Source organism: Hypanus sabinus, chromosome 1 (genome assembly GCF_030144855.1).
Source record: "Hypanus sabinus isolate sHypSab1 chromosome 1, sHypSab1.hap1, whole genome shotgun sequence".
NCBI lineage: Eukaryota > Metazoa > Chordata > Chondrichthyes > Myliobatiformes > Dasyatidae > Hypanus > Hypanus sabinus.
The window spans coordinates 146,961,330-146,978,784 of NC_082706.1; the positions used below are offsets into that span (position 1 = coordinate 146,961,330).

The following is a 17,455-nucleotide window of genomic DNA, read 5'->3' on the forward strand; positions in this document are numbered from 1 at the left end:
ATCCAACCACTCTTTACAGCTGGCGAACCTTTTTTGTTCCCTCTTCAGAACATCCACATCCTTCCTGTGACGGGGTGACCAGAACAAAGCACAATTCTCCAAACATGGTCAGGCCAAAGTTTCATACAGCTGACGCCACATCTGCGGAAAGAGAAACTGAATTAATATTTCAGGTCTGAAACCCTTCCCTGTTGCTGGTGTGTTGCAAAGTGTAAAGTGTTCAAAATGGGGCCGCAGGTGGAGATGGAGCGATGGATTCAGAGAGGAGTCAAGGCAAAGGAGTTTTGATGCCCTTCCATCTAACCTGAGTGTGAGGTTGGATTGTTCCAAGTGCTGAGCCAATTCAGAGAGGCCGAGGACGGCTTTGAGCTGGGGAGTGAGGTCTAGGCCCAGAGCGTATGACTGCAGTGAGGCCCCGGTCCTAATGCAAGGCATGATTCAATATTTTAGGACAATTTAGACGCTGGCTCAGATAGACTGGAAAGGCAGGATGTCAGGACTGGAAGTGAGGTTTAGGCCAATTGTGCTCACTCTCTCGCAGTGTTAACTCCTCTTCGCTGCGCTGAGGCTGTGAGACTGCTCCGGCTGCTGTGCTTTGTGTCTACAAACTTTGAGGCAATTTGCCCCGCTAATATGTTGAACTGAAACCGAGGCTTTGGGCCTGCTCCAGCGACTCGGATCCAAGGACTCATTTTGGTTCAGAATGCTGTTCTTCCTTCTATGTTTGCATGATCTGTGCTTTTTCTCTTTCGCTGCACATTTGGTATTGGTCTTTCTTTTTTAAAATTGGGTTCTTTCAGATTTCTTGCTTTGTAGTTGCCTACAAGCAGGCAAATCTCAAGGTTGAGCAGCATCTATAGGAAGAAGTACAGTCGACATTTTGTGCCAAGACCTTCGTTAGGACTAGAAGGGTCTCAGCCTGAAACGTCGAATGTACTTCTTCCTAGAGATGCTGCCTGGCCTGCTGAGTTCCACCAGCATTTTGTGTATGTTGCTTGAATTTCCAGCATCTGCAGATTTCCTCGTGTTTGTGTTTTTAAATCTCAAGGTTGTATAATTTTTACATATTTTGATAATAAATTTTTTTTGTCTTTGAAAACTGAGAAAGAAGGAAAGTATAATGCAAGAATATATTCAGCCCAAAATAATGGTCATCCCAAAATTGGAGTGAATACTGTACTTTCCTGATCTGTTTATGTTAATGTACCCTATACAGTAGTGTCACTATTTCTGCACCAACCATTCTACTCTTACAGAGATAAAGTAATAGTCAAATGTGTAACCTACTATCTTCATTGAACAATATTTGTCTAAGTAGGACAATAATGCACTAATTTCTGGTTTCCGGAGCAGCCTCCCCGGACTCTAGATTGGGGATTACCAAACGTTATGTGGTTTTTCTTGTGTGGTCAGTTTTGTGCTTTTCCGTGATATCATTCCGGAGAACGTTGTCTCATTTTTTAACTGCATTGTATTAGTGGTTTATAAATGACAATAATCTGAATCTGATAAAAAAAATCTTAGTTTAAAGGAACAGTTTACTGACATAAAGAAATTCTCACTAAGAAGATTCAGCCTCACTATTGGCTGCTCAAACACTCACTTAAAGTCATAGTTTGTGCTGTAGTTCAAAGTGAGTTCTTCTCCTAACATACTTATTTAGCAGGTGCCTCATTGATGACACTATTGGCAACAGTCTATTGTCACTCTCTCTATTCTAGCCATAACATGGTCTGTGGCAAGACCAGCAATAAAATGTCTTATCATGGACATTAAAAACACTCTTGTAGTTGAGTGTGTCCCCACAAAATCATTCAGAGCCTTCACCAGCCAGAAGCCCCAGATGATCCGAGAGATCTGCAGTCTGCACAGGCATTCAAGTCTGGCAACCAAGCAAAGTACAAGAGGTCCAGATATGACCTCTTGTGTAGCTTCAAGACTTGGCATCATTACCTCCTTATGCTATTGGAGGCTCCATTTCCTCACTTGTAGACCCTAGTCAGCTCGGATTGTCAAAGCATCTGCTCCCAATCTCTGTCAGCACAGGTGTACCTCAAGGCTGTGTGCTTATCCCTCTGCTCTACTCACTTTACACTTACGACTGTGTGGCCAAGCACAGTTCCAATACCATATTCAAGTTTTCTGATGGCACTAGCGCTGTCGGCTGAATCAAAGGTGGTGACAAATCAATACATAGGAGATTGAAAATCTGTCTGAGTGGTGCCATAACAACAACCTCTTACTCAATGTCAGCAAGACCAAGGAGTGATTATTAACTTCAGGAGGAGGAAACCAGAGTTCCATGAGCCAGTCCTCATCAGAGGATCAGAGGTGGAGAGGGGCAGCAACTTTAAATTCCACTGTGTTATTATTTTAGAGGACCTGGCCTCAGTTTCTACAAATTGATCTCAATGTATTACAATTATTAAACACAAAATAATTGATTGCATAATTAATGACCCCATTCAAGTCAGTGTTTAGTAGATGCACCTTCGGCAGCAATTACAACGTTGAGTCTGTGTGGATAGGTCTCTATCAGCTTTGCATATCTGGACACTGCAATTTTTCCCCATTTTGCTTTACAAAACTGCTCAAGCTCTGTCAGATTGTATGGGGAATCGCGAATGAACAGCCCTTTTCAAGTCCCGCCACAAATTCTCAATTGGATTGGATTGACTATGACTTGGCTACTCCAGGACATTAACTTTGTTGTTTTTAAGCCATTCCTGTGTAGCTTTGGCTTTATGCTTGGGTCGTTGTCTTGCTTGAAAACAAATCTTCTCCCAAGTCGCAGTTCTCTTGCAGACTGCTTCAGGATTTCCCTGTATTTTGCTGTTTTCATTTTATCTTCACAAGCCTTCCAGGGCTTGCTGCAGTGAAGCAGCCAGCACCATGCTTCACAGTAGGGATGGTGTGTTTTTGATGATGTGTGGTGTTTGGCTTACACCAAACATAACATTTAGTCTGATGGCTCAGTTTTTGTTTCATAAGTCCTTAGAACCTTCTTCAGCTGACTTCAGAATCTTCCACATGCCTTCTGGCAAACGCTAGCCAAGAATTAATGTGAGTTTTTTTTTCCAGCAGTGGCTTTCTCTTTGCTACTCTCCCATAAAACTGTGACTGGTGAATCATCCAGGCAAAAGTTGCTGTATGCACAGTCTCTCCCATTTCAGCCACTTAACTCCTCCAGAGTTGTCATTCATCTCTTAGTGTCCTTCATTAGTCCACATCTTGTATGGTCACTCAGTTTTAGTAGACGGTTTGCTCTGGGCAGATTTATAGCTGTGCTATATTTTTTCAATTCCTTAATGATTGACTTAGCTATGTTCCAAAGGATATTCAGCAAATTGGAAATTTCCTTGTATCCATCTCCTGACTTCTGCTTTTTAATATCCCTTTCACAGAGTTTCTTGGAGTGTTCTTTTGTCTTCATGGTGTAGTTTTTGCCAGAAACTGACTCACCAGCAGTTGGACCTTCCAGATACAGGTGTATTTTTACTACAATCAATTGAAACACTGTGACTGCACACAGGTGATCTCCATTTAACTGATTATATGACTTCTGAAACCAGTTGGCTGTACCAGTGATGATTTGGTGTGTCATATTAAACAGGGTGAATACTTATGCAATCTATTATTTTGTTTTATATTCGTAATCAATCCAGATCACGTGATAGAAATCTGTTTCCACTTTGACATGAAAGAGTCTTTTTCTGTTGATCAGTGTCAAAAAAGCCAAATTAACTTCTTTGATTCAATGTTGTAAAACAATAAAACATGGAAACTTCAAGGAGTTGAATACTTTTTATAGGCATGGTGTAAATATATATTTACAATTCTGGTGAAATTCCAGACCAAACTTGAATCACAGAAGGATGCTTGACAGCTGTGGCAGGGCTTGAAAATGAAGACCTCTTACAAAGTGAAACAAAATTCAGTAGGTGACAAGGGTTTAACCCCAGATGAGCTCAATGCCTTCCTCCTATGCCTCAAGTAAAACCAAGCAACGTATGTGACAAGTTTTTACTCCCAGATGAGTTCAATGCCTTCCTCCTATGAAGTAAAACCAAGCGATGTATGTGACAAGTTTTTACTCCCAGATGAGCTCAATGTCTTTTATGCTGGCTTTGATGGCCAGAGTATGGAGGCACCTTCATAAAATCCCACACCTCCTGACAACCCTGTGGTTTCAGTATATGAGGCTAATGTGCAAGCATCCTTCAGCAAAGTAAATCCTCAGAAAGTATTTGGCCCAGATAGTGTCCGCTGACTAAGTACTGAAGACCTGTGCTCCTCAACTGGCTGGAGTGTTTACTGACACCTTTAACCTCATGCTTTGGCAGTCTGAGGTTCCCACCTTCTTCAAGCAGGCATTAATCATCATGGTAACCTGCATCAATGACTATCATCAAGCAGCACTTACATCCACTGTGATGAAATGCTTTGAGAGGTTGGTCTTGAAACATATCTTGGAACAGTACTCTGCCCTGACTGCCTATCCCCTTTCATCCTTCTAACACTCACCCAGTTACTTATGCCCTGCAGCATGGGTGTAATTACCTCCCTGTATGTCCTATCTATCAACCCCTCAGCCTTCTGGATGATCTGAAGATTTTGGAAAGGTGCAAAAATAACAGGGCTGTTATCATGGGTGACTTTAACTTCCCTAATATTGATTGGCACCTGATTAGTTCCAATGGCTTAGATGGGGCAGAGTTTGTTAAGTGCATCCAGGATGGATTCCTGTCACAGTATGTTGACAGGCCAACTGGGGGAATGCCACACTAGATCTAGTATTAGGTAACGAGCAGGATCAGGTCACAGATCTCTCAGTGGGTGAGCATCTGAGGGACAGAGACCACCGCTCCCTGACCTTTAACTCTATCATGGAAAAGGATAGAATCAGAGAGGACAGGAAAATTTTTAATTGGGGAAGGGCAAATTATGAGACTACAAGGCTAGAACTTGTGGGTGTGAATTGGGATGATGTTTTTGCAGGGAAATGTACTATGGACATGTGGTCGATGTTTAGGGATCTCTTGCAGGATGTTAGGGATAAATTTTTCTTGGTGAGGAAGATAAAGAATGGTAGGGTGAAGGAACCATGGGTGACAAGTGAGGTGGAAAATCTAGTCAGGTGGAAGAAGGCAGCATACATGGAGTTTAGAGCAAGAATCAGATGAGTCTATTGAGGAATATAAGGTAGTAAGAAAGGAGCTTAAGAAGGGGCTGAGGAGAGCAAGAAGGAGGCATGAGAAGGTCTTGGTGAGTAGGGTAAAGGAAAACTGCAAGACATTGTTCAATTATTCTTCAAGGTTGGCAGGAGTGAAGATAGGACCGATTAGAGATAAAGGTGGGAAGATGTGCCTGGAGGCTGTGGAAGTGAGTGAGGTCCTCAATGAATACTTCTCTTCAGTATTCACCAATGAGAGGGAACTTGATGATGGTGAGGACAATATGAGTGAGGTTGATGTTCTGGAGCATGTTGATATTAAGGCAGAAGAGGTGTTGGAGTTGTTAAAATACATTAGGACGGATAAGTCCCCAAGGCCTAATGGAATATTCCCCAGGCTGCTCCACAAGGCAAGGGAAGAGATTGCTGAGGCTCTGGCTAGGATCTTTATGTCCTCATTGTCCATGGGAATGGTACCGGAGGATTGGAGGGAGGCGAATGTTGTCCACTTGTTCAAAAAAGGTAGTAGGGATAGTCTGGGTAATTATAGACCAGTGAGCCTTCTGTCTGTGGTGGGAAAGCTGTTGGAAAGGATTCTTAAGAGACAGAATCTATGGGCATTCAGAGAATCATGGTCTGATCAGGGACAGTCAGCATGGCTTTGTGAAGGGTAGATCGTGTCTAACAAGCCTGATAGAGTTCTTTAAGGAGGTGACCAGGCATATAGATGAGGGTAGTGCAGTGGATGTGATCAACATGGATTTTAGTAAGGTGTTTGATAAGGTTCTACACGGTAGGCTTATTCAGAAAGTCAGAAGGCATGGGATCCAGGGAAGTTTGACCAGGTGGATTCAGAATTGGCTTGCCTGCAGAAAGCAGAGGGTCGTGATGGAGGGAGTACATTCAGATTGGAGGGTTGTGACTAGTGGAGTCCCACAAGGATCGGTTCTGGGACCTCTACTTTTTGTAAATTTTATTAACAACCTGGATGTGGGGGTGGAAGGGTGGGTTGGCAAGTTTGCAGACGACACAAAGGTTGGTGGTGTTGTGGATAGTGTAGAGGATTGTCGAAGATTGCAGAGAGACATTGATAGGATGCAGAAGTGGGCTGAGAAGTGGCAGATGGAGTTCAACCCAGAGAAGTGTGAGGTGGTACACTTTGGAAGGACAAACTCCAAGGCAGAGTAAAAAGTAAATGACAGGATATTTGGAAGTGTGGAGGAGCAGAGGGATCTGGGGATACATGTCCACAGATCCCTGAAAGTTGTCTCACAGGTAGACAGGGTAGTTAAGAAAGCTTATGGAGTGTTAGCTTTCATAAGTCGAGGGATAGAGTTTAAGAGTTGTGGTGTAATGATGCAGCTCTATAAAACTATGGTTAGGCCACACTTGGAGTACTGAGTCCAGTTCTGGTCACCTCACTATAGGAAGGATGTGGAAGAATTGGAAAGGGTACAGAGGAGGTTTACCAGGATGTTGCCTGGTTTCGAGGGTGTGCATATGATCAGAGATTAAAGGAGCTAGGACTTTACTCTCTGGAGAGGAGGATGAGAGGAGACATGATAGTGGCATACAAGATATTAAGAGGAATAGATAGAGTGGACAGCCAGCGCAACACTGCTCAATACAAGAGGACATAGTTTTAAGGTAAGGGGTGGAAAGTTCAAGGGGGATATTAGAGGAAGGTTTTTCACTCAGAAAGTGGTTGGTGCGTGGAATGCACTGCCTGAGTCAGTGGTGGAGGCAGATACACTAGTGAAATTTAAGAGACTACTAGACAGGTATATGGAGGAATTTAAGGTGGAGGGTTATATGGGAGGTAGGGTTTAAGGGTTGGCACAACATTGTGGGCTGAAGGGCCTGTACTGTGCTGCATTGTTCTATGTTCATGTTTAAGATATGAGTCCAGTTGAGCAGCGTCAGGCAGAAATGACCGACTGGGGAAGTTTAGTTTGTGAATCTTGGGTAGGAGGTAGATATGGCCAGTGTAGGTCTGGAGAATAATGAAGTTGGAGATCTCCAGAGGTGCAGATAGGGATCTTTAGTCTGGGAGTTGCTTTGGAGTGTCCTTGCTATGCATTTTGTAGATGTTTCACACTGCACTCATGCTTTGCTGATAAGGGACTGGGATATTTCGGCTGGTGAATGATGAACCAGTCAAGCTGTGCCCTGGATGATGTCAAACCACATTAGTGTTGTTGGAGTTGTTCTTATCCCAGTGAGTGGAATGTACTCTGTCATACCCTTGACATTTTGATGTTGGCAAGTGACTCTCTTCTTGAAGAATCGAAAATACTTGCAAGGGTAAGCTTGTGCCACAATATTATGCAGTTGATGTGGTTGAGTTCTTGGTCATTGGTAACCTGCAGGATATTGAGATACAGTGTCATGAACGGGAAGTTACATTCCTCGATGTTATTTGTCCTTTTTTCAGTCATTTATCTGTTTGCCAACATGGAATACATTATTTTCTGGAGTCGAATATTATGCAACCATCAATCCCACTTCTGGGATTATGATGGAAGGACACGGATGCAGCAGCTAATAATGGTTGGCTTGTTGGGTTTGGAATGTTACTTTAAGGAAGTCCTGCACATAATTTATGGGGTTGGCATGACAGACCCTGACAATCACGAATATCTTCCTTTGTATGAAGTGCCGTTCCAGTTAGGATGGAGTTATCCCCTTAATTTCAATTAAGTATCATTTCTTGAAGCTATACTATCAAGACAGTGACTGTCAGCTTATTTTTGGATTTCCACAATGTTTTTTTTGTCAAGGTCTGACCAAAATGAGGGTTCCTAGAGCTTCTGATGAAATACAAATTGAGTACCAGTGAGCAGGTTTTTATTAAATACAGCACTGTCAATTACACCTTATGCCTCTACTGATGATTAAGATTTTGTAGTGATAATAAATTAGATTAGATTTCTCCAACTGTTTGTGAACGGGGCATACCTGAACATTTTCTCAGGTTAACAAAAGCATTTAACTACAGAAACAGGGTGGCTAATGATGTGGATAGTTCTTGAGAATTGCTTCATTTAGGATGTTGTCTTGTCCTTTAAGTCTTGCTGTATCCGGTACCCTCAACCATTCCTGGATAAATCAAATTGGTTAAAATCTGGCTACTTGATAACCTAGATCTCAAGCAGAGGCCGAAAGGGATATCCACTTGCTACTTCTGGTTAAAGTTGTTAAAAATTAAGCCTTGTCTTTGGCATCACAGTCTGACTTCCAGTTTTAAACTTGATCTTAAGCCTGCAATCTTTAAGAATGGTGATTCACTTGAAGCCTCATCATATAAAATGATTATCATATTTCAAAATTTCAATACACAGATATTATGAGTCCATCATCACATAAAGCAGCATTGCAGTTTATGAGCCTGATGTGTTTAGTTCTATCTGCTACATGCACTTTTACATGTGATACTGTGTATAACTTTGCCAGGCTGGGAGGTTCTGATTTCTAGGCATATCACATGCTGCTGCCAGCATGCCCTTTTATAGTTTTCATTAAACTGGGCCATTCAGTAAAGGTAGAGTTCCCTATAGAGTGCATATTCTGTGTCCTCTTTCTTCCAAATGCACTTCAGCATAGAAAAGTATTTATTTGTGAGCTGGGGGAGGACAATAGGTCAGAAGCTTTCTTATCCAACTGTGATGCGATGTTGTGAGATTTCAATGCCACATCAGGTTGTTGCTTGACTTGTCTGCAGACAATTCTTGGAATTTGGGCACAGTTCTCCCATCACTTGTGGGAAGAATTTTAAAGGGTTCACTTTGCCAATTATATAGGTTCGTCATGTAGCAAAGTGATGTTGAGATGCATCCTGGTACATGATTATTTTTCTCTCCATAGAAACATAAATAGTGCATCTTTTTGCATACTACGCCAAAGAAAACACTTAAGGCCTGGAATTTGCGGTTGTAACAATAACACAGCTGTCAGCATTCACTATTAACACCCTGTAAAACTGACAGCAACTTCTGGCATTTGCACATGAATAATTTAACTTAGAAAACCAGAAGTTGCTATCAGTGGAACCCTACTCCTCCGCATGGTGCACTGTTGCAGTCTATACAGACAGAGTAATTTGAATCTGTGATCTGCCGTGACTCAAATATTTAAAAAATATTTTCACTGTATAACCATTGCACATGTTCAGCCTTGTTAAATAATACACAACTGAGTTTCTGAAGTCAGAGTAAAGCAAATTAGTGTTGAAAAATAGAGACATAAGCAATTCTGCAGATGATGGAGATCTTGAGTAACACGCAAAGTGTTGTCAGCCGGTAGGCTAGCACTATTGGAAGGATTGAATGGTCAACATTTTGGGCCAAGAGCCACATAATGGCATCACATAACTTCTACAGCTGATAACTGATTGCAAACGACAACAGAAAAGTTGAACTTTTCTACTTGATCTTTGCAAGCATGTCTTGAAGATGAAGATAAAATGGCAACCCACCACTGTTCAGAAAACACAGGACAAAGTTTTAATAGCTAACCACTATGATTGGCAATGGGTATTTCTGTTGTATCTTATCTCATTGTTAAACTGATTTATGAATACAAGGTTTTAAAAATATTGTATTTGTTAGATACTTCAGTTTATACCACATGTCTTCATTAAATAAACTTTCACTGATAAGTAAGGAATAGAATGCCAATCTGGGACACTGTGGGCATGTGGATGATCACATCAGTGCTACATGGCCTTCAAATTAGTGCTCCAGCCTGTTTAGTTTTATACTGCAGCTGATTTTGGCATTCAGGAAAAATCAGTTTATCCAATATCTGGAGGCTGTTTCTTAAAAGAACTGTAATAAATGTACTTTTGTGCAATTATCTATTAAGGTACTAAGTGCACACAACAGATGATATGTAAGAGTATGGGTTTAGATACAAGGGATTTTTTGGCAGTTGTTTGCATGGTGACATCACCATGAAAGCTACCTTCATTTTATGCCATGGACTGTAACTTCATGCCAGAACTCATGTGAGTACAGAGTACTCTGAAAATCTATCCTGGAACCAACATCAGAATCAGGTTTAATATTACCAGCATATGTCATGAAATTTGTTAACTTTGTGGCAGCATATGATGCAATACATGATAATAGAGAGAAAGAAACTGCATTACAGTAATTATTCCTGAATCATTGAGTGTGTGTCTTCAGGCTTCTATACCTCCTTGATGGTAGCAATGAGAAGAGAGCATGTCCTGGGTGTTTGGAGTACTTAATGATAGATGCTACTTGTCTGAGGCACCACTCCTGGAAGATGTCCTGGGTATTATGGAGGCTATTGCCCATGGAGCTGACTGATTTCACAACTCTCTGCAGCTTACTTTGATCCTGAACAGTAGCAACCCATCCTTACGAGATGGTGATGCAGTCAGTTAGAATACTCTTCATGGTACATATTAATACAATTGACACAGTTACAAAGAAGGCATGACAGCAGCTATATTTCATTAGGAGTTTGAGAAGGATTGGTATGTCATCAAAGACTAGCATTTCTACAGATGTATCACGGAGGGCATTCATCTCCATCATGGACACTAGCCTCCCCAGTTTTGAGGACATCTCCAAAAGGTAGCATCCATTATTAAGGACCCCCTCACCCACAACATGCCCTCTCTCATTGCTCCCATCATGGAGGAGTTAAAGGAACTTGAAGCCATGCACTCAATATTTTAGGAACAGCTTCTTTCCCTCCGCCACAGATTTCCGAATGGACAATGAACCCATATGCACTACCTCAATATTGTTTTGCTCTGTTTTTGCACTAAATAATTTATTTTTAATATAATTCTTATTGTAATTTATAGTTTTAAAAATTATGTATTGCAATATGCTACTACTGTGGCGACCCACTTCCTAGCGCACTCGAACCGGCTCACAAATAGCCAGTGCGCCAGCACAAAGGCCAGTCCCAAAAGGGTGCCAGGTCTGCTTCACCAACAAAGGGAAAAAGCCTGCGGGGGTTTATGAGTACGTGTCCCTTACAGCATCTGCGCCCGGGGAGGCTTTAAAGCAAGGCTGTGAAGTTTGAATAAAATCATCTTTAATTGCAGTTTACCGACTCCGTGTCGTTATTTTAGCGCTGCGTGTAGCACACCGCTACACTGACACGATTAAAAAAAAAATTTTTTGCTCTTTTTGTGCTTAGTTAAATTTTTTTTATATTTTCGGTGGATTCCTGTTAAATGGACCATTGGTTCATCAAGGCTGCTGCTTATTTGAGACAACTCTTAAAGAATGAAAACTAATCATGGAAATAGCTGGGATTCCCTTTGTTTATTAGGGACACTAGGCTGCTTAACTGGAACAGGAGACTGTTGCTGCACAGTTTTTAACAATGGTCAGCGGCATGCACTTGTGTGTAACCATTAGACACTACATCATGCTAAGAGCAAACAATTTTTTGATAGCATCAATTGCATGCTCATGTTCAAAAAGCAGTGATTTTTGTCACTGACTGCTGACACAAAATAAGCAATAAGACAATTCAGAACTGTTTTGCTCACTGTGGTTTCACGTATCCAGGCTTGGAGATGCCAGAAATAGCTGGGAATGAAAATAAAACAATTTCACTGCTTCAACAAGTTAGGAACTACAAAAACTTGGAAGGCATCGACAGAAACATTTTGTATGTTACAAGGAAAATGAAGATTTGGAGGATGAAATTGCCGATAGTATTGTATGAAGGCAGTCTATTATCTACACTAGGTGTCTGTGCTGATTTTGTTCATTTACAGTCAAAAATACAGCAGCATACACTGGATGAATTCATCTGTCATTAACTATTAGGAACTAATATAGTTTATAGTACTGTTAATTGATAGTGCCCTAATTTGTTTTGTATTTCACTTAAATACAGAATTTGTTACTCAATTAAACAGTACTTTGTCTTTTTTAAAGTACTTCCATAAAACTTTGGCTAATCGGAGTTTAATAGGACCAAAATGTACTGGTCCCGATTGTCCCAATTAACTGGAATCCACTGTATTTTTCTTATTATAATTTATAGATTTAAAAAAATTATTATATATTTCAATATACTGCTGCCACAAAACAACATTTCATAATAGATGTCTATAATATTAACCCCGATTCTGATTCTGAGTTTAGGGGTCCACCCAAACAATGAAGTCCATTCTTAAGGATTCTGTCAAACATCTCCATGGTAGAAGTAAGGCTTTCTCTTAAGCTGGCATTCTGTACAGTAAATGCCAATGAGGAAACTGAAAGCTGTACATTGAACCCTCACACAAGTATTTTCTGCATGACAGCTTCTTCTCACCTACAAAGCAGGGGGTCTTGAACATTTTTAAAAGGAGTATGAGAAATTCCCAGCTCAATAATAATTTCCTCTGTACATATAAACTTCTAAAGGTAAAAATCTTCAGGCTCTGCGGCTGAAGGAAACATGGGACCACCTTCCTACAAAATCTTTTTACTTTCACTTACTTATCACCACATGTTCTCCTCTAAACCTTTCAATCAACATGTCCCTCAGGTGTGTCATCTAAACTTGGAGCATAAACAATCTTTACGTATCAGAATTGCCTGTTTGAAATGTCAGTTTCTTGCTCTTCGCTCATGTCAGATATATTAGCTTGAGAGGCCACTGTTCAAAACGAAAGTGAAATATGTTACTGAGATGAAGTAGTTAATCACAGAATATGAAAGCCATTCTGCCTGTCATTTTGCTGATGGACAGGGATGTTGCCACTTTATTAACAGAAATGTGGCAGATGGGTAGGAATACAGGAAATAAATGATCATCCACATTGGTAGAAAAACACAATAATGATGGCTATTTTTTAAAAATCACGAGTATGAGTATCGATGTTCAGAGAAACCTAGATATCTTTGTACATAAATCATCGAGAGCTAACGTGCTATGTAACAGGCACTTAGAAAGGTCTTTATTTCTCCATGACCAAAATGTCTTTCTGGAATTTTTTTTGGGACCTACCCAGAACTTGCCTGTATGATACAACAGAGATTCATCTGTCTAATTTCTGAGATGGTTTGTTTGTCATATGAGCAGAAACTGAGTAAAGCTAAACACCTATTCTTTTGAGCTTAGAAAAATGAGAATAATTATTAAAAGGCTTGGAATAATAGATGTCAGGAGGATGATGCTACTGTTTATAACCAAGGGATTACAGTTACAAAATAAGAACCAAGTCAGAAATGAGGAGAAATTTCTTCATTCAGATGGTGGAGAAATTTTTCAATAATTTAAATAAATTGATAACAAATGGCAATGATAGAAAAATGGAGAGCTACGTAGGAGAGAGGATTAGATTGAACTTACGAGGTTGGTACATCATCATGGGCTGAGGCATCTGTACTATACTGTAATGTTTTAAGTTCTAAATAAAAGCACAGATGCTGGAATCTGAAATGCTGGATGGACCTAGCAAGTCATTGTATTTGCATAAAGGGAAACTAGTTAATATTTCAAGTTCGGGACTATTCCTCAGAATTACTCTGGGGAAACATTAAAGTTTAACCTCCCACAGAAGCTGCGTGATTGGCTGAGTTCTTCCAGCATTCCTTTTTGCTTTGGAGTTCTTTATCTTGGAGCAGTGTGAAGGCCCAGTCATCGATTAATTCAAAACAGATCAAAATTCAAGATTTAATATCATTTCCTGTACACAAGTGTAAGGAGAATGAAATAATTGTTACTGTGGATCCAATGCATCAACAATATCAAGAAAATAATAATAAAAACAATATATACACATAACAAAACTTCTATAATTGATTGACTGTAAAGTGATGCTAGGCTTCACACAAGGTGACTGACAGGGAATAACAAAGTAGTGGAGGAGTTAGTGGCTGGAGGTGTTGATCAGCCTTACTACTTGGGGAAAGTAATGATTTGAGTCTGATGGTCCTGGCATGGATGTCGCCTCCTCTGATGTGAGTGGGGCAAACAGTCCATGAACAGGATGTGTGGGATCCTTCATGAGGTTACTGGTACCTTTCCTGGTACCTTTCCTGGTACCTTTCCTGGTACCTTTCTGTATATGTCTCTGGAGGGTAGGCTGGTGCCAGTGATCCGTTGAGCAGTTTTGACAACCCACTGTAATGCCTGCTGTCCACCGCAGTGCAGTGATGCAACTTGCTGGGATGCTCTGTACGGAGCATCTGTAGATTGACGTGAGTGTGGATGTGCAAAGTCCAGCTCTCATCAGAAAGGAGAGACATTGGCGAGCTTTCTGATTGTGTAGGGTATGCTCTGGGATCATGAGAGTGTGTGAGATGTGCAGTGCCAGATAGATTGAGGGACTGGATACAGGGCAGAAAAAGAGTGTTTGAGGTTTGAGATCATATCATGAATTTGTTGAATGACAGTTAAGGCTGGAGGGACGAAATGCCCTCATCCTGGAAATGTTCTTCCCTAATGTTAAAGAGCAGAATCCCTTTGTAGTTGTACCATTCAACATACTTCTCGGAGGTCTGCTTCTGACTAGAATAAAATGGTGTGTGGATTGCTGGTCTCAATACTGTAAGGATGCAGTAAGTGCAGATGTAAGCTCCTTGTTCTACCAATTAATAAGATCCTCGGTTTTCCTGCATCTCAAGTATATTCTCCCGGCCAAACCCACATCATCAGCGTCTCGATTTCCAAAGTGAAATCTGTGGTTTTGTACGCTGCTATTGTACTGAGTTTGCAGGATTTTCCACCTTTGCTGCAATTTTAACTGCACTTCCACTCTCACCCCATCTCCATCAGGAACACAGATGGGATTCTACCTGTCCTTGCACACCTGCTTAATTCAATGTAATTTCTACCGCTATAAAAATTTGTTATCACCAGGTACATCTTCCACACAAAGTTGACAAGGTTCCACACGGTAGGCTTATTCGGAAAGTCAGAAGGCATGGGATCCAGGGAAGCTTGGCCAAGTGGATTCAGAATTGGCTTGCCTGCAGAAGGCAGAGGGTCGTGGTGGAGGGAGTACATTCAGATTGGAGGGTTGTGACTAGTGGTGTCCCACAAGGCTCTGTTCTGGGACCTCTACTTTTGTGATTTTTATTAATGACCTGGATGTGGGGGTAGAAGGGTGGGTTGGCAAGTTTGCAGGTGACACAAAGGTTGGTGGTGTTGTAGATAGTGTGGAGGATTGTCAAAGATTGCAGAGAGACATTGATAGGATGCAGAAGTGAGCTGAGAAGTGGCAGATGGAGTTCAACCCGGAGAAGTGTGAGGTGGTACACTTTGGAAGGACAAACTCCAAGGCAGAGTACAAAGTAAAGGGCAGGATACTTGGTAGTGTGGAGGAGCAGAGGGATCTGGGGATACATGTCCACAGATCCCTGAAAGTTGCCTCACAGGTAGATAGGGTAGTTAAAAAAGCTTATGGGGTGTTAGCTTTCATAAGTCGAGGGATAGAGTTTAAGAGACATGATGTAATGATGCAGCTCTATAAAACACTAGTTAGGCCACACTTGGAGTACTGTGTCCAGTTCTGGTCGTCTCACTATAGGAAGAATGTGGAAGCCTTGGAAAGGGTACAGAGGAGACTTACCAAGATGCTGCCTGGTTTAGAGAGTATGGATTATGATCAGAGATTAAGGGAACTAGGGCTTTACTCTTTGGAGAGAAGGAGGATGAGAGACATGTTAGAGGTATACAAGATATTAAGAGGAATAGACAGAGTGGACAGCCAGCACCTCTTCCTCAGGGCACCACTGCTCAGTACAAGAGGACATGGCTTTAAGTTAAGGGGAGGGAAGTTCAGGGGGATATTAGAGGAAGGTTTTTCACTCAGAGAGTGGTTGGTGACTGGAATGTGCTGCCTGAGTCAGTGGTGGAGGCAGATACACTAGTGAAGTTTAAGAGACTACTAGACAGGTATATAGAGGAGTTTAAGGTGGGGGGTTATATGGGAGGTAGGGTTTGAGGGTCAGCACAACATTGTGGGCCAAAGGGCCTGTAATGTGCCGTACTATTCTATGAATTCTATGAAAAAAAATCTTCCTCTTGTCTTCCATTTCAACTTTCCAATGTGCCTGTTGTTTCTTTGACTATCTACCTTACTCTTGCATCTCCACCAATACTCATTCTCCTGACGGCAATTTCCCATACAGTTCCAGAGAAAAACACCTGCTCTTTAATCTCTCCTCCTCCCACCTTCCACGGACCAAAGCTTCCTTCTAGGTGGATTAGCAGTTCTCTTGTATTTCAATTTATTGTATTGCTTCAGTGCTCTTCTATATCAAATGAAGATTCAGTGGTTGTATTGCAGAGAACCCCTGTTCATTCATAGAGACAGAGCACAGAAGCATTCTTTTTGTTCTATTAGCCCACCTAATCTGCGCTTCTATCTAGTTCCATCAACCCTCATGTGGACCATATCCCTCCCATCCATGTAATTATACAACCACCTCTTACATGTTGCACTCAAGCCTGCATCCACTTCTGCTGCCAGCTTGTTCCACTCTCACACTGCCCTCTGACTGAAGAAGTTACCCCCTCAGGTTCCTATATTTCACCTTTTACCCTTAACTTATGATTTCTGGTTCCATTTCAGTGCATATAAATCTAAATGGAATGTCTCTTTGCTATGGAGAATACGAAGAGCTGAACCCAATGCTTTACTATCTTTAGTTTTGTGTTCTTTGTCCTTCACAGCTAGACTTCTGCAGCCCTACATTTCCAATACCCTTTCTTCTGTTGGCAACTTGTTTTATGCCCCTTTCTTGACTTCCAAAAGAACCTTGGATCAAAAACATCAGAATCCAACATGATTTAGTGATGTGGGTTGTACCATAAGTGTTGGCCAACACACCGGTAAGAGAACATTCCATCTCTGAAATAGTGCTACGAGTCCGTATGATTGGCATCCCAATCCAGCACACTGAACATTGTTCCCATTCGTCACAGACACACTGAATCTGCAATGTGTACCAGCTACAAAATGCAATGTGCTTCCTCGAGTGCACCTTCTAAACTTCTCAATCAGCAAGTAGCAGAGCCACTAAGAACACAGCCTGAATCCCTCTCCCCAAACCCAACTTGTCATCAATAAATTCATTTATTATTGTCCCATGAACTAAGGTACAATTAAAAAAAACTTTTGTATGTCATCCACACAGATAATGCCAGGTGGGTGTGAGTTGGAGACAGTTCCTTGTGGACTTTACGTGCCAGATTGGTTTGGCAGATGAATGTGTGGCTGAGGAATTGATACGGGGAAAAAGTTTCTGGATCATTGAGATCTCTTCTGGGGAAGGTGTGAACTCTACA

General features: G+C 41.3%; 1 protein-coding gene across 7 annotated transcripts in view; it reads left to right on the forward strand.

Annotated features, from left to right (window-relative positions):
- Positions 1 to 17,455, forward strand: part of LOC132398780 (RNA-binding protein 12B-like) — a 225,819-nt gene that overhangs the window by 154,231 nt on the left and 54,133 nt on the right. Inside the window, exon 3 of one of the 7 annotated variants that reach the window (XR_009513814.1) lies at positions 3,405 to 4,490. The exons of 5 other annotated variants lie outside the window; for them this stretch is intronic. The gene's annotated coding sequence lies outside the window, so the exon portion shown is untranslated. Of the gene's footprint in view, positions 1 to 48; positions 1,396 to 3,404; positions 4,491 to 17,455 lie in introns of those variants that run through there. One more of the 7 variants, XR_009513813.1, reaches the window with a different exon arrangement.